We start from the raw sequence: 19191 nt of genomic DNA on the forward strand, positions 1-19191 counted from the left end.
CAGAAACCCTAGACCCACTTAATTTGCATACCTCCCCAACAGATTCAGAGATTATACAATCTCTATTGCACGCTACACTGCCCTTTCCCACCTGGACAAAAGGAACACCTATGTGAGAATGCTATTCATTGACTACAGCTCAGCGTTAAACACCATAGTGCCCTCACTAAGCTAACGACCCTAGGACTAAACACCTACCTCTGCAACTGGATCCTGGACTTCCCCCAGGTCTAAGTGTAGGTAACAACACATCTGCCACGCTAACCGGTGCCGCCGCACCTTGACCCTGTACCGGGACCCCCTGTATATAGCCTCGCTACTGTTATTTTATTGTTGCTCCTTAATTATTTATTTTTCTATTTTTCTTATTTTGTATTTTATAATTCTTTAATACATTTTTCACTTCAGTTTATTTTAGTAAATACTTTCTTACCATTTTTTTTACTGCATTGTTGGTTAAGGGCTTGTAATTAAGCATTTCACTGTAAAGTCAACACCTGTATTAATAACATTTGATTTGATTTGATTTGTATGTTTGACATGAAATGTCAATGGTATTTTCTTATTTGAAAAATAATAATGCCAACATCTGTTTTTTTTCAAGAAACTCACCTATCAGCCATAGAAAGTGAAAGGTTTGGGTGAGCTTGGGATGGGTTGGCATTCTCCTCCACCTTCTCCTCAAAAGGAGAAGTGTGTCAATTCTTGTTGATTTAAAAAGTCCCATTTAAGTCTACAGAAATTACTACAGACCCAAGTAGACATTTTATAATGGTAAATGGAAATCTGGCACAAGATAAAGTCACTTAACTGAACTGTTATTGCCCAAATGAAGTTKATTAAATATGGGAGGGATTAATTGTGTGCGGGATGCAACTCTAGACTATATACTCTTCCTAACCTGGTAAGCCGGGATTTCCCGCCAAAAGCGGAAGTGTCATTCAAAAGCATTATAAAGCATAGAAATAGGCCTATGTCTGGATTTCATTCGAGCTTTGATCGACAATTAAAGCTTGTGGCTACCTGAACCTGATGAACCATACATTAAATACATTTTATGAGCCCTACATTAAAGACATTTAATGAGCCCAAGCCAAAATAAGCCCAAATGATTGTGCCGTTATCCAATGCATATATTATTTAGGCTACTGCACATTATGCACAACAGAAAAAACATAAAAGCCCATAGATGTAGCTAGCTATATGATCTCTTGGGTAAATACATGAAACTAGCTCCAGTAGGCTAATCTTTTTTAGTGTGAGCTGTATTATTGTACTGTATTGTATTATACTGTATCATATGGACTGGAATTATGCACCTCGTTCAAACCATGATAAAGCAAGGAGAGACATGCAATTCTGGTGCAGTACATGCGGCCTACAAAGTTACAAGTATAGGTTAGCGAATTAGATTTTAATTTTGAAATATAATAGGGCCTATTTGTATAATTAGTAGGCTGACACATATATACAGTACCTTTCATAAGATTTCCCCTAATGCTATTAGCATACGTCCTCTTTCTTTCTCTATTGTTGCTTCATTCCTCACTTTCAACAGTTAAATTAAATAAGTCTTGTTGTCGTTATCGTCATCATTCTAATGACATCCTTGAATAATATAGGACTAGAAGTACATGCAGAAGGCTTTCACTTCTCTTCATGAAGATTGAATGGTTATGGGTCTGAATAAATAACTGCTATAGCCTACCGCCATCGAGCGTTCGCTCTTCTTTCAAACTACGCGTTCTATTGGCTGCTGTATTTAACATTCAGCAAACAAGAGCTTGCGTCCCTTTTCAAATAGTCTATTGGTATAAGAAATGCTAAAACAATTATGTCCAGCAAGCTATTCTAGTCTAGCTTTTCCTGCACGGGACTCCAAGAGATAAGGAGCGTTTTTTAAGGAGAGAGGCCAGCGGAGCACAGGTGCTTGTGTATTGCGCAAAGAGACAGAGACTGTAAATTAGTCTCTTATTATGCATTACCCAAAACTAATTAGCTAAATGCAAGGCTAATACTGCATTGAATTGTATTACTTGAAAGAGGTAGGTTAGGTCATCTATATATAGGGCTATATATCAGTCTAGAACAGGATTATCTATTTTGAATGCAATTTGAATGGAGTTGATGGAGAGAGAGAAGGACTGCGAGAGAGTACTCACTAGTGCACTGATTTAAAGCAATGGTGTTCAAGTGATAGGCTGTTTTAAAACTCTGCAGCTGCAATAAAAAAATATACTGAAAGCCAGAGGGAGATGGGTAAATTAACACTCATTCGGTCTTTATATTATTGTAGCATAGACTATGCCGCAGCAAGTTCAGGCCTACCTGTCATGATGAGATGCATTGTGAACTGTTCTCTATACTGAGATGGCCTGTTTGTCCCCACCCTGAGCATTGATCATTTATCATGCAGAGGCCATAGAGAAGCCAGATTTAGACATTGCATATAATTTAACAGTTCTGTTTCACGCCATGCTGTTCATATAAATAATTTATTATAATTTACTGGTTTCTCGCAGTAATTTATCCCGGGAAAAGGGAGCGGTTTAAATCCCGGTAGATGTCGGTAACCGCCATTCAACCCTAATATACAATGAGTATACCACCGCCCCCCCCCTTTGGCCTCAGAACAGCCTCAATTCTTTGAGGCATGGACTCTACAAGGTGTCAAAAACATTCCACAGACTCTACAAGTTGTGTCATGTTGGCTGGATGTCCTTTGGGTGATGGACCATTCTTAATACACACGGGAAAAACCCAGCAGCATTGCAGTTCTGGACACAAACCAGTGCGCCTGGCACCTACTACCATATCCCATTGAAGGAACTTCAATCTTTTGTTTTGCCCATTCACCCTCTGAATGGCACACATACACAATCCATGTCTCAGTTGTCTCAAGGCTTAAACATCCTTCCTTAACCTGTCTTCTCCCCTTCATCTACACTGCTTGAAGTGGATTTAACAAGTGACATCAATAAGGGATGATTGCGTTCACCTGGATTCACCTGGTCAGTCTATGTCATGGAAAGAGCAGCTGTTCCTAATGTTTTGTACACTCAGTGTAGACATCCAACTGAAAGACAATATTCCTATTACTCTCTGCTCATATTCAAGTATTACCTATTTGTTGTAAACATTTCATTAATTGACTGGGTTACTGAATGTAAATACCTTCCTAGAATAATTACAGACCATAGCCCATTGTCCTTTCTGTTAAAGCTCAAACTTCTTATGCCAATAGCAAAGACATGGCGATTCAACACAATATTACTTGGAGATAAGGAGTTTACCTCATATCTCAAAACACAGATAGATTTTTTTTAGGAAATAAATGTAGATAATGAAGTATGCTCAACTGTTGTCTGGGAAGCTCTTAACGTGTATATGAGATCATGTCTTACTCTTCACATTAGAAAAAGAAGACCAAAAGACCAAAACTAGAACAGAAAATCCATGACTTTGAAAGAAAACACAGTTTAGATAGAAATTATAACACCCTTCAGCAGTTGAACACTTTGAAGCTTGAATATAATACAATAAACACCAAATCTGCAATTATGGTTGCTATGAAATCCAAGCAACAATATGTTGAGAAAGGTGAAAGTGCAGGAAAAATGCTTGCTTGGCAAATTAAGAAAGAGGAACGTACCATCCATAGCATTCAAACRCCAGATGGTAGCATAACAATGGATGCTTCTGAAATCAACTGTCTTTTAAAAAAAAGCATCACAAACAGAAATTCAAAGGAGGATATAGACAATTTCCTTAATAAGGCCATTTTATAAAATATATGTGAACCAGATAAAATTAATATGGATAGAAACATTACCCCAGGTGAATTGTTGTAGGCCTTCAATAATCTAACAATAAAAAATGAAATACTGAAAGAAGCTGCCACGCTTCTTTCAGATGTGGATTGGCAGGTTACAAGGTATCAAGGGTTGATTGAAACTCATGGTTCAGAACCTATAAGGAAAAAATTTGAAATCATTTTTGTTGAGTGTTTTTGTGTTGTGTTGTTTGTGGGGTGCTGTGGAAAAACAATCAAAAAGTAATTGTAAAAAAATAAAACATTGTATGTTAAAAGCACTGTGTGTAACTAGTTCCACAGCCTTTTTTAGGTAAGATGCCCAAATAATCATTTCTAGTTGAATGAATATGAGACCATTTGAGCAAACACATAATTTAAAGGATTTTTTGCCTATGTATTCTCAAGCCGGAGCTAAATTTGAGCCAAATAATTTGTTTTAGTTCAGGTAACACTTGGAATGAAAAGTTTTGTAAACAAAAAAAAAAAATCTGTGGAATAAGTTACTTCATAATAATTAATTGAAACAACTAGATTTTTTTTACAGGGCAGGTTCCATACACGTTGTTAAGAAGTGGAAGCAACAGAAATTCCCCTTGAATTAGATTTCACTCTTGACTTAATCTCTTTATTCGGCAGAGGAGGTTGTGCATGATGTCTCCTAATCCTCCCACCCTGCATGGGCCCCGTGCAGAGCGGGCTGAAGCTCAGAGCTTTGATCAGCTCCTGTTTGATGAGAGATATCTACAGACCTCATCTGACACGGTGGACAGCAGCACACTGAGCCCAGCAATGTCGCACTCGACCTGCTCAAACTTGACTGACGAGATTAAAAGGAAAGAAAATGGATGGCAGCACAGAAGGAAGGAACATTGGTGAACATAGATTAAAAAAAGAAAAATGCACCCTAAACAACAGTTGTTGTTTGCTGCCATTGTTTTGAAAGCATGCCGGATTTAAACTCTCCTGCTCTATGTATTCATTTCTCCTTCCGACTTCTTTATTTCTTCCCCTCATCCTCTCATCCTCTATKCCCCCCCCCCCCCCCTCTCTCTCTGACACCCGCTACACAAGGTTAATAATGATCTCCTGTGTGACTTTATAGGAGGTCAAAGAGGACCCTCTCTGCTGCCACCACATAACAGCCTTGCTGTGTGTCTGAGGGACAGTTCCAGAGGGGTCATCCTCCCCCATCCTCCCCCCAGTGACAATCTGACATTTAGACAGACTAATAACTAATGATGCAGCATTTTCATAGGGCAGACCTGTGTCAGCGATGACAGATGTTTTACCTCTTAGTTTCTTTTCTGTAAAAGAGTCAAGCACTTAATCAATGGCTGTTTTAACCTAACACGGGAGAGGTGATGCAGCACTACGCCATAATTTGCTATTGATCTGAAGTATGTTTTTCCCCTTGTGGAGCTAAAAGGTTTAATAGCATTGACTTTAATACAAGTCACTGGTGCCATCATAAATCCAATTAAGATAAATGACCAGAGGAAATTGTCTGACACATCCACTGTTTCTGTTATCATGGTATACTTAAGCAACAGTGGCAACCCGTTATTTCATTTTTTGGGGGGGGGGGGGCTTTCCTGTTTTGCATGTTATTTTGGAATTAATACATGGAACATGTCAGTTTGCAAACAATGTAAAAATATACACTACCATTGAAAAGTTTGGGATCACTTAGAAATGTTATTGTTTTTGAAAGATTTTTGAAGAATTTTTTTTTTGTCCATATAAATATCAAATTGATCAGAAATACAGTGTAGACGTTGTTAATATTGTAAATGACTATAGTAGCTGGAAACGACTGGAAACACCAGTCTCAACGTCAACAGTGAAGAAGCGACTCCTTGATGCTGGCCTTCTAGGTAGAGTAGCAAAGAAAAAGCCATATCTCAGACTGGCCAATAAAAATAAAAGAATAAGATGGAAAAATAACACAGACACTGGACAGAGAAACTCTGCCTAGAAGGCCAGCATCCCGGAGTCGCCTCTTCACTGTTGACGTTGAGACTGGTGTTTTGCGGGTACTATTTAATGAAGTGGCCAGTTGAGGACTTGAGGCATCTGTTTCTCAAACTAGACACTCTAATGTACTTGTCTTCTTGCTCAGTTGTGCACCAGGGCCTCCCACTCCTCTTTCTATTCTGGTTAGAGACAGTTTGTGCTGTTCTGTGAAGGGAGTAGCATCACGCCTGCTCCCGCTCTTCCTCCCCCTCCCCCAGCCGGCTTGTCCAGCACCTATATCTCAGCCGGTTCGCCCAGGTGGGATGCTCTTTCTCCCTCTGGCGTTCGAGGGCGCCAGACTCCCCAACATTACGCACTCAAACCACCTTCAGTACGCACACCTGCCTTTCCCCGTCATGTGCATCAGTGCTCATTGGACTCACGTGGACTCAATTACTTGTGTAATTTCCTTCCCTATATCTGTCTGTTTCCTAGCTCTGTTCCCTGCTTCGTGATTGTTTGTCATATGTCCTTGTTTACTCGTGTGCTGACGCTGTTCCTGTCATGTTCTATGTCTGTTCCTGAATAAATGTTTGGCTCACCGTACCTGCTTCTCATCTCTGGCGTCAGTTCTTACACAGCGTTGTACGAGATCTTCAGTTTCTTGGCAGTTTCTCTCATGGAATAGCCTTCCTTTCTCAGAACAAGAATAGACTGACGAGTTTCAGAAGAAAGTACTTTGTTTCTGGTCATGTTGAGCCTGTAATCGAACCCACAAATGGATTCGATCCAGATACTCAACTAATCTAAATAAGGACAGTTTTATTGCTTCTTTAATCAGAACAACAGTTTTCAGCTGTGCTAACATAATTGCAAAAGGGTTTTCTAATGATCAATTAGCATTTTATGTGGTGATGAACTTGGATTAGCTAACACAATGTGCCATTAGAACACAGGAGTGATGGTGTCAGTTGGGGTGGGCATTCTATGTTTTTGTTCTATGTTGTCTATTTCTATGTGTTTGGCCGGGTGTGGTTCTCAATCAGAGGCAGCTGTCTATCGCTGTCTCTGATTGAGAACCATACTTTTTCCCACCTGTGTTTTGTGGGTAGTTGTTTTTTGTCTTTGTGTCTGCACCAGACAGAACTGTTTCGTGTTGGTCTATTTTTGTTATTTTGTCTTAGTGTTCTGAGTTAAATAAATATCATGAACACGTACCACGCTGCACCTTGGTCCACTCCTTCTTCCTCAGACGAACGTAGTTACAGATGGTTGCTGATAATTGGCCTCTGTACGCCTATGTAGATATTCTATAAAAAAAATCTGCTGTTTCCAGCTTTCATTTACAACATTACCAATATCTACACTGTATTTGTGATCAATTTTATGTTATTTTAATGGACAAAACATTTGCTTTTCTTTCAAAAACAAGGACATTTCTAAGTGACCCCAAACTTTTGAACGGTAGTGTATATACTGTATATCATTGAGTTTATAAAGCTGCATACAAACATGGTCTCTTTTTGGTTTTCTTGAGTAAGGCAGCTCCAAAATGCAGGTGTTTCAGCCAAGCTCAGTGCTTTCTGTGGTGGTGGGGCAAACCAGCAGAGAATACGGAGCGTTACACCGTGACTGGCTCAGTGTTCTGTCTCTCTTGGGGACACTACGTCACCTCCAAGCCTAAGGGTAGAGCTAGAAAGCCCCTTGGGTGCTGCCATAGATTTACATTAGAAGTGCCCATCCAAGAAGGCTCAAGGTCTTTGGCCACAGATAAAATTACGTCAAATCACATTATATCTACAGTAGCTTTGTTTGGACTGTCATGTCAACATCATATTTTCAAAATCTTAGCTAGCAGTCATCATCATGAATGAAGTCGACAATCTATTGCCAAATCCTTTTTAATCCTTGTCATATGAAGAGAAATAATGAAGAGAAATTATAGATAAAAGGTATCACTGCTCAACACTGCTCATAGGACATAAAAATGACATGCTACAATCGCCACTATTAAGTAATAAGGCATGAGGGGCTGTGGTATATGGCCAATATACCATGGCTAAGGCATGTTCTTATGTACGACTCAACGCAGAGTTCCTGGACACAGTCCTTAGCCGTAGTATATTGGCTATATACCACAAACCCACGAGGTACCTTATTGCTATAATAAACTGGTTACCAACGTAATTAGAGCAGTAACAATACATGTTTTGTCATACGCGTGATATACGTTTTGTTATACACTGGGTGGTTCGAGCACTGAATGCTGATTGGCTGAAAGCCGTGGTATATCACAGTGTATACCACGGGTATGACAAAACACTTCTTGTTACTGCCTAAGAACAGCCCTTAGTCATGGAATATTGGCCATATAACACACCCCCTGCCTTATTGCTTAAATATACCATGGCTGTCAGCCAATCAGCATTCAGGGCTCGAACCACCCAGTTCGTAATGTACTTTTAATGTTGGTAATATGCTTCCAAGTATTATTCTTTCAATATTATTTTCAGAGGAAAAAGGTTTATGCATGTGAAGTATACCTGCATTCATAGGCCTATAGGTTCAGAGATAGATACAGTACTCAGTGGGTAACAAAACTTTTTCAAATCTATCTTGAAAGACTCGGTTCTTGTATCTATTCCAGCAGTACTTTATATATTTGAATGGGCAAAAAATAAATAAGGCTCCATGACATGCTTGAGATAGGGAACAGGCCTGTCAGGAGAAATGTAGCTGTGTATGGAGCAACACTCAATTGGAAGATTCATATCTTGAAATAGCCTTCACCCAGTGACCAATGTCATCAAGGGCGTGTAACAGTAGTGACATATACACACACCCACACACATACTGTACATACACACACACAGATGGAGAAAAATAACCAGTCATGGAGGCTGTTGTGCTGTCTTGTCGTGGCAGGGCCCTGTAGAGGGAATCACGCGGCCTGCACCTCTGCCTCTGTGGATGAATGAAAATGCGTCTGAAGCATTTTTCCAATTTGCCTCTGTTTGAGCAGATTGTCACTCTCTGAATACCAAAGACCAGTGGCTCGCCAAGATTATTCATGTCAGGGGGACGAGGACAGAGAGGGGAATTACTAAAAGAAATTCAAAACAAAGTGTACTTGAGCCAGGAGCGCTGGACAAGAGGGCCGGGGCATTGATTTCTTTAAGCCTGGAGTTGTATTCTGGGTGCAGTTTAATATCTGAGAGGAGGGGGATCAGGATTTTCATAATCTGATGATAAGAAAAGGGATTAAGAAGAAAATAAGGGATTAATTCTCTTGATCTGCCAATATGGTGAACTAACATTTTTCCTTGGAAGTGATATGTTTCCTCTGTGTACGACTACTAAATATAACCCATTTTTCTCTGAGAATTTAATTTCCCCATGACATGTTCAGATGACTGTCCTCAACCAGAGAGGATGAGTCCATCCATCCGCAGCTTCATCCATCCCCAGTATCATCCATCCCCAGCATCATCCATCCCCAGTTTCATCCATGCCCAGTTTCATCCATCCCCAGTTTCATCCATCCCCAGTTTCATCCATCCCCAGTATCATCCATCCCCAGTATCATCCATCCCCAGTTTCATCCATCCCCAGTATCATCCATTCACATCTTCATCAGCCCCAGTGAATCATCCATCCCCAGTATCATCCATCCCCAGGTCATCCATGCCCAGTTTTCATCCATCCCAGAATATCTATTCCATCCCCAGGTTCATCCATTACAAGTATCATCCATCACATTTCATCCATCCCCAAGATATATAGTCTCCATCCCCTATCCCTACGCATGGCCAGTACAGTTATCCACCCAGTTTTCATCCATGCCAGTATCAATACTCTTCATCCTCCCCGTATCATCCATCCCAGTTATTATCCAATCCCCATTGCATCCAGCCATTATCAATCCATCCCACAGTCCGTCCAATTCCGATCCCCATCCCATTCTCAATCACTCCTCCATTGTATCATCGCATACATTCCATCGCTCAATCCCATCCCCGTTCTTGCCAGTATCATCTCCACAGTATCAATCCATCCCAGTTTATCTCCACTGTTCACTCTATCACGTCCATTTCATCCCCCGTACGCCAGTATACACATCCTAACTTCATTCAATCTATATCCATCGCCATTTCATATCAATCCCAAGTTCATCCTATGCTTCTCACTGTATCAATTCATCCCTATCCATCCGTTTCATCCATCTGCATCCCACCCCGTTATCATCATCATCTCCCTGTTTTCATCCATCTGCCACTTTCATCATCGCCACTTATATCTCACCCAGAACATCCATCCCCAGTTTCTCCTGCCGGTAATCATCCTCAGTTTCATCCCAAGCCAGTATCCATCCATCCCATACTTACTTTAAGGAATACATACATGTGTATGGAGCTAATGATGTGTGCGCAATAAAGTAAGTAGGCTTGTAATTACTAGAGCAAAAGTCCTGTTAATTGAGCATGTATAGTGAGTATTGCAGGTTTATGGACTGCGAGTAGGTCACCGATAGCCAGGTTCTTGTTGAATGCGAACTGTTGTAACATGCTGAGACTGTTACATGCATGCTAAGACAGTGAAGCTTGAAGACTGTTACAGTGCAGACATTGCTAGAAGACTGTTACAGTGAAGAACTGCTGAAAGACTTTACAGTGTAGACGTTGAAGACATGTATACAGTGTAGACATGTTGAAGACTGTTTTAAGTGTAGACATGTTCCCAGACTGTACAAGTTGTAGACATGTTGAAGGACTGTACCGTGATAACATGTCCTGAAGACTGTATACATGGAGAACATGTTGAAGACCGTTACAGTGTAGACATGTCTGAAGACTTTTACAGTGTAAGGAACAGTTGAAGACTTTACAGTGTAGACATGCTGAAACTGTTACAGGTAGAACGTGGCTGAAAGACTGTTACAGTGAAGACAATGTTGAAAGCCTGTTACAGTGTAGACATGTTGAAGACTGTTACGTTAGATGTTGAAGTTTCAGTGTAGACAGCTAGACTGTTACAGTGTAGACGTATACAGTTATGAAGACTGTTAAGTGTAGGCATGTTGAAGAACTGTTACATGCTAAGGGACATGTTGGAAGACTGTTACCAGTGTAGACATGCTGAGAGCTGTTAACAGTGTAGACATGTTGAGCAGACTGTTAAACAGTGTAGGACATGTTGAAGACTCTACACGGATACATGCTGTCTCAAGACTGTTACAGTGTTAGGACATGTTGAAGCTGATTACAGTGTAGACAGGCTAGAAGACTGTTAACAGTGTAAGACGTGCATGAAGGACTGTTACCAGGTGAAGACATGCGAAGACTGTTAACAGTGTAGAACAGTGGGGAAGACTGTTACATGTAGACATGTTGAAGACTCAGTTCATAGCAGTGTAGACATGTTGAAGGAAACTGTTACATGTAAGACATGTTGAATACGTTACAGTGTAGACATGTTGAAGATTGTTACAGTGTAGAAAACATGTTGAAGACTGTTACAGTGTAATTGGACCATGCTGAAGACGTTAACAGTGTAGACATGTTAAGACGTTCACACGTGTAGAAACATGTTGAAGACTGTTACAGGGTAGACAATGTTGAAAGACTGTTACATGATAGAACATTGCTGAAGACTGTACAGTTCAGACAATGTTGTAAGACTGTTACAGTGTAGACATGTTGAAGACTATTACCAGTGTAAACATGTTGCATAAGACTGATACATGTAGATACATGTGAAGACTTGTATACAGTGTAAGACATGTTGAAACTGTACATGTAAGACATGTTGAAGGCTGTTACAGTTAACATGCTGAAGGACTGTTTACAGTGTAGACATGCTGAAGACTGTTACATGTACGTGAGACATACAGTTGAAGACTGTTTACAGTTAGCATGTTGAAGAAAAAAAAAAAAAAAAAAAAAAAAAAAAAAAAAAAAAAAAAAAAAAAAAAAAAAAAAAAAAAAATAAAAAAAAAAAAAAAATGGACTGTTACAGTGTAGACATGCTGAAGGGACCTGTTACAGTGTAGCGACATGTTGAGAACGAACTGTTACAGTGTATACATTAGTTGAAGACTGTTACATGTAAGACATGTTGAAGACTGTTACAGTGTAGACATGTTGAAGACTGTTACAGTGTAGACATGTTGAAGACTGTTACAGTGTAGACATGTTGAAGACTGTTTCAGTGTAGACATGCTAAAGACTGTTACAGTGTAGACGTGTTGAAGACAGTTACAGTGAAGACTGTTACAGTCTAGGCATGTTGAAGACTGTTACAGTCTAGGCATGTTGAAGACTGGTACATGTAGACATGCTGAGGACATGATTCCCACATACACATGACTGTCCGTTGACATATCATAGCCTACGTTTCATTAATTTACTTTTTTATAGCTACGGTGACATTGCATGATTCACGATTGATTTATACAAAATCATGGGTGCAATTTTGCAAATAAATCCCACATCCAGACACACTTCCATAAAAAGCTATGGTGCAACTGCCCTCCATGCAATGATGTATCATACATTAATAAATCACTTATTCATGTTAAATAATGGGCAAAGTAATATTACTTAATGAACTTTATTGTAAATCTGAACACTATTGTGTAGCCTAACGAATACTTCATCACTTTAAAGCATGGTGGAGCTGTACTAGTTCTCTGTGAGTGTGGTACTAATGGCTAGTGAAGTGTTATCTGCAGTGGGACTAGATGGAGGTGATTAGGAGTGGATGCACCCTCAGGCCTGGATTATGGTAAACACACTGGTGTTCTCCAGGGAGCGACCGTCAGGAACACACACACACGCGCACATAGACACGCACACACACACATCTCCAGGGACTGACAGGAACACGCCTGCTTCTGATTCTGCCGCATGCAGCTCAACCTACTGTCGGGTTAAAGCTACAGTTTGCGAGTTGAAAAACAACAAAATGGTCCCTTCCACTTGTTTTCGTAGTCTTTACAGCTGAGGGATGATGCTAGGGAAATGTAACCCCTCTCAAATTAATTGTTGTGCGAATCTCCCAACTCCCAATAAGTTATATTATTTAAGGTAAAATGGGTAAATTTAAAAAATGTACATGACCATTGAACAGCTTCCCAAATCCCAGACTGTAGCTTTAATGCTGCCAAGCCCCTCAGGCAAATCACACACCACTCTCTCTGCCGGTATTCTGTTGTTTGTTGGAGAAATGGAATTGTGCCCATTTTTGCTCAGCAGAGCCTTGGTGTGGTGCTGATGTAAAGAATGATCATGTACAGTATGTGCTACTGTATGATCTGCCGGCAGGGTTGGGGAGTAACTTATTACATCTTATCAGTTACATGTAATCTGATCACAAAAAAACTATAATCAGTTACTTTACCAGCAAAAATCATGTAATCAGATTTTTTTTAAACAAGATAATTACTTCTTGGATTTCTATTAAATTCAGAAAGTATGTTTTCCGAAAAAATACATTGACATCTTTCTGTTTTCTTTGTGACATTCAAATCAGCATTGAAAAAAAGGTGTAAGTTTACATTTGTTCAACCTGAACGAGTGTGACCGAAAGACAGAAACCACTATGATGACACATTCATTTGTAATTCCATTTGATGGATCCTTTTTGTCTTTTTGTAACACCTCTTAAGGGAAGTAATCAAAAAGTAACTGAAAGTAATCAGATTATGTTACTGAGTTTGGGTAATCCAAAAGTTGTGTTACTGATTGTAACTAGTTACTGTAACCGATTACATTTAGAAAGTAACTTTCCCAACCCTGTCTGCAGGACAGGGCACAATCTTTTAAGCATGACTGCACATGTGTGTCGTGTAGAGATGGGGCCGATCAGTATCAAATAGGTTTAAAATTGGTAGGACTTGCTATTCTACCTTTGGGAAATTAGCCAACGTAATGCAAGTATCATAAGGTTAAATATGGTCTGTAGATTGTTTGTAGTGCATATACAGATGGACAATCCAAATCAAGTCGTACGGGTTAATTGTGCACCTTTCCATCCATTTACAGAAGAATTCCAAAATATACCAAAATTCGCAAATGGCTAAATAAAATAAAACACCTGCAGCTCCTTTAAGGTGTTTATGTAAACAGAACTGCTGTCGTATTAGTCTCATAAGACCATCAACTAACTAGAAAACATGGAAACTATATGCATGTCCAATGTATACTACTGTTCAAAAGTTTGGGGTCACTTAGAAATGTCCTTGTTTTTGAAAGAAAAGCAAATGTTTTGTCCATTAAAATAACATCAAATTGATCAGAAATACAGTGTAGACATTGTTAATGTTGTAAATGACTATTGTAGCTGGAAACGGCAGATTTTTTATGGAATATCTACATAGGGGTACAGAGGCCCATTATCAGCAACCATCACTCCTGTGTTCCAATGGCACGTTGTGTTAGCTAATCCAAGGTTATCATTTTAAAATGCTAATTGAGCATTAGAAAACTGCTTTGCAATTATGTTAGCACAGCTGAAAACTGTTGTCCTTCTTTAGACTAGTTGAGAATCTGGAGCATCAGCATTTGTGGGTTCGATTACAGGCTCAAAATGTCCAGAAACAAATCACTTTCTTCTAGAACTCGTCAGTCTATTCTTGTTCTGAGAAAATGAAGGCTATTTCATGCGAGAAATTGCCAAGAAACTGAAGATCTTGTACAACGCTGTGTACTACTCCCTTCACAGAACAGCGCAAACTGTCTCTAACCAGACTAGAAAGAGGAGTGGGAGGCCCCGGTGCACAACTGAACAAGAGGACAAGTACATTAGAGTGTTTAGTTTGAGAAACAGACGCCTCACAAGTCCTCAACTGGCAGCTTCATTAAATAGTACCCGCAAAACACCAGTCTCAACGTCAACAGTAAAGAGCGATTCCTCTTCCAGTATCCCGGAGTCGCCTCCTCACTGTTGACGTTGAGACTGGTGTTTTGCAGGTACATTTAATGAAGCTGTGTCACGCCCTGACCTTAGAGAGCCGTTTTATTTCTCTATTTGGTTAGGTCAGGGTGTGATTTGGGTGGGCATTCTATGTTTTCTATTTCTTTGTTTTTGGCCGAGTGTGGTTCCCAGTCTATCGTTGTCTCTGATTGGGAATCATACTTAGGCAGCCTTTTTTCCCACCTAAGGTTGTGGGTAATTATTTATTTTCTGTGTGTGTTTGTGTGCGCCACTGTTGCGTCACGTTTGTTTCTGTTTACCTGTTCTTTTTTGTAAAGATTTCACTACGATTAAAAGAAATGTGGAATTACATGCACGCTGCGCCTTGGCTCATCTATGACAGGGAGTTTGAAGACAGTGAACGTGACAAGCTGCCAGTTGAAGACTTGTGAGGCATCTGTTTCTCAAACTAGACACTCTAATGTACTTGTCCTCTTGCTCACTTGTGCACCGGGGCCTCCCACTCCTCTTTCTATTCTGCTCCATATATTTTCTAATTATCAATCAGAATTTTAAAATGATAAACATGGATTAGCTAACACAACGTGCCATTAGAACACAGGAGTGATGGTTGCTGATAACGGGCCTCTGTGCACTTTTGTAGATATTCAATTAGAAATCAGCCGTTTCAAGCTACTCTAGTCATTTACAACATAAACAATGTCTCCACCGTATTTCTGATCAATTTTATGTTATTTTAATGGTCCAAAAATGTGCTTTTCTTTTGAATGGTAGTGTACATTCACACATTCACTCACAGATTGTGGATATTTGAAGAAATTACAATAGGTTTGAACAATCAAATCAAATTGTATTTGTCAAATGCGCCGAATACAACAGGTGTAGTAGAGCTTACTTTGAAAATATTTACTAAATAAACTAAAGTTTAAAAAAAGTTAAAATAATTAACACAATAAAATAACAATAACGAGGCTATATGCAGGGGTAATGAGGCGATATACAGGGTGTTCATCCAGGTGTTAATTATGGTACTCAAACATTACGTTTATAATGGATCAAAGTCTTCTCATGTGCAGTCATCAGAGGAATGCTGAATCCTCCATTCTCAGAGATGAGTCCTTGTCCCAAATGGCACCCTATTCTCTATATTGTGCACTACTTTTGACCAGGGGCCATTGGACTCTGGTCAAAAGTAGCGCACTATATATGGAATAGAGTGTCATTTGGGACACAACAAAGGTTTATTCAGTCCAGCCATTCCACTGACTTATAGGAAGGTCAATAAATGGTCCCCAACACGTTTTAGGAAACTTGAATGGTTCTATGTCTTGTCAGAGATAGAGCAACCCCATAGGGAGGACCGGAGAGGGGGTGTGACATCCACTAAGCCTTAAGAGTTTGGTACACTTCTCACCTACTATGAGGAAGGGACAGGGGGTTAAAAACCAAGCTTGAAAGGAGACCTATGTACCTAAGGGATGTACAGCGTGGTGGCCTTGGCTTAGTGGTGGCTCTTCCAACAGTGAGACGTGACGGGCACGGTGAGGTGCGGTTGTGTGTTGAGTGTGAGAGGCTTCAGTGTGTTGTGTTTTGGGTGTTAGGGTTTTGTGTGGTGTTTGGTGTGTGTTGTGTGTGTGTGTGTGTGTGTGTGTGTGTGTGTGTGTGTGTGTGTGTGTGTGTGTGTGTGTGTGTGTGTGTGTGTGTGTGTGTGTGTGTGTGTGTGTGTGTGTGTGTGTGTGTGTGTGTGTGTGTGTGTGTGTGTGTGAGTGTAAAAGGGAAATGCACACATGCAAGCAGACGCACTGACGTGCACAGAGGAGACACACACACAAACGGTTTATTTGTTTGGACTTTTAGCACTTGTGATGACTAGCAGGGCTTAGCACAACTTTCGTAGATGTATTACTCTGCACTCATGTTGCTGTCAGTTTTGTTTTCTCTCATTCTTTGTAGAATGTACAAAGATTTGCCTCAGGTGCATTTTTCTCTTCAGTCCATTATTTGCCCAGATTAAAACAAGCGATGGTATCAGCACCAGCGTATGCTGCTAAGCTGTGTCAATAGGCTCGCGTCTAGACGCCATACCAATTATCCACTGTAAATAGAATCTATATTTCGCTCAAGGCTTTGTTTATCAATTCTATTCACTCCATATCCACATGATAATGATAAGAGAATAAACACCTAACTTCCATGGAGACTTGAAAAGAGAGAGCACCAGGGTGAGCACGTCGATAGTGTGCATACTACTATTGTAGGAGTTATTACATATGAGAAAGATATCACACTATTAAACAATAGACAAGTGTACATTAGAAAATAAGAGAAGGCAGACATGAGTAATGGATACAGGCTGGTAAATACAGGAAACCAAAGATTAACAGATGGCCAAAGCCATATGTGCCTTAAAGTGCATTTATGGAAAAAGCAGGACACCATTATGAAGATAAAATAGAGAGGAAAGGCCATAAGTGCTTAGGGTAAGATAGACATATATTAATTTTAGGAGACAAGAGGCTCCTGCCACCATTATAATCAATCAAGAGTGGATACAGGCGTTATTGGGCGTAAACAAGCAGGAGCCTGAAATGAAGGAAATAGTGGCAGATGACCTAGGAGAAGTAATTTAATTAAAGTATGTAATGATCTCATGTGTGTGTGTGTGTATAAGACAAGGCCAGTGCTCTGGGAAGGTGTGTGATCCGCGGATCACCCGGCTTGTGATACATTGTATTAAAAGTCTTTATTGATTTTACAAGTTCTTATAAGAGTGTTATATTTCTGAGACGATTATCCACGACACTATCTGTGTGTCTGTCCACATATGAAACGGCGGTTCCAATGATTCAGGAACCACGCTCCTCGTCAGTTTGTCTGTCCTGTTGTTGTGTCACAACCGTTTCTCCAGAAGGGCGTGGACTCCGGTTCAACCCTAACAGGCACTAGTGTTATTTGCTTACGGCGCAAAAGAAAAGTCTCTGTGGAGAAGTCACAGACCTGAAGTCATCATCAGAGCCACAGCACATCACAAGTGACACGGAGTCAGAACCTCAAATCTCAATATAGAGAGAACTAAATCTTTCATGAATGTATCATCTCTTATTTATGGCAACAGTGTGTCCACTTCTCTTTGCGGTTCCATGGCAGACAGGCAAGTAGACAGACTTTGCGGTGACAATAGTGTCTGCCTAACTCTGCCTCGATCCCCAGCTGAATGAAGGCAGGGTGGGTGTACAGCTACAGCCCAACCTTCCTGACCTTGAACATGGTCAAAGTTAAGTCTCAAAGTGCAGAGCTTGTTTTATTACAGGTGGAGGATGAGGGGGCTCTGTTCTGTTCTGTTGTGAGTGACTCCTACACCCTCTCCATGGGTTATATGTCCCAGAGCTGTTAAATATTGGTAAGCCATGAATAGAGAATATAGGATCAGTTAAGAATGAATCCCTTTAATAAATGGCTCCAACCCTAAACGCTCATTGGGGATTGGTTGGATGTGCTGTACATTTTGATCTACCTTAAATCCACTGTCTGTAATATCATACCCAAACCATCTGTTAGCTTTTGTATAACCTTTCATATCCTGACATTTAGAAATACAGCATTTATTTTCCTGTTGGTTTATCTTTTTTTAAAGGGACATAACGTCTAACGTGGATTTTAATTCAGGTTAGCTGGAATATTTTGATTCTGTGCTGTGCAAACAGAGTTCATTACTCCAATGTCAAATCTGTATAGATTTCCAATAGTTTGCGCTGTGGGGGGGGGTTTGACTCATCAAAACCGACACCCAGGATTTGGGGAAGGGTAAAAAAAATTGTAGTTCCAGCTCTGTGACCAATTATAGAAAGGGTCTCTAATAACTAAAATCATTGTATTAAAAATGGTAATCTGAGTGTGCCTTAACCTGTAATTTGCATTGCTGTGTATCATTGGCCATTGCCTTACAAAATCGTTAATTCATTTTTTAACAGTGAACCCCCAGGACACCTGTTGAGAACCAATGGGAGGGAGGGGCTGAGTCATGGGTGTTCTACTGGTGAAGGTGAAAGAACAGAGGAGAGATGGAGTTGAAGAAGATGTTCAAAGAAAGAGAGAGAGAGAGAGAGAGAGAGAGAGAGAAGAGAGATAAGGGGTTTTCCATCCTCTCTTTCTCTTTCTCACTTTGTTCCCCCTGCCTTCCTCTCTCACTTTCCTCTCTTTCTTTCTTTTTCTGTATCTCATCCCCTGCCTTTTCCTCTTTCTCTTGCTCTCTATATCACACCCCATCCTCTCTCTGCTGCCCCAGCCCTCTCCCTCCCTCTTTCTCTGTCTCTGTGCGTGTCAGTTAGTGAGTGATTCAGGGGACACAGGGGACTGGCTGTGTGAGGGAAAGGGCTCTGGGCCCTGACAACTGTGCGGGCCAGAGATGCTACAGACACATGCACAGGCACAAGACAACAATCACACACCACACAAGCGCGCGCGCACGCACCACCAGCGCTCGGGAGGCG

The sequence above is a fragment of the Salvelinus sp. IW2-2015 genome, linkage group LG14, assembly GCF_002910315.2.
Source record: "Salvelinus sp. IW2-2015 linkage group LG14, ASM291031v2, whole genome shotgun sequence".
In the NCBI taxonomy this organism is placed as follows: Eukaryota; Metazoa; Chordata; class Actinopteri; order Salmoniformes; family Salmonidae; genus Salvelinus; species Salvelinus sp. IW2-2015.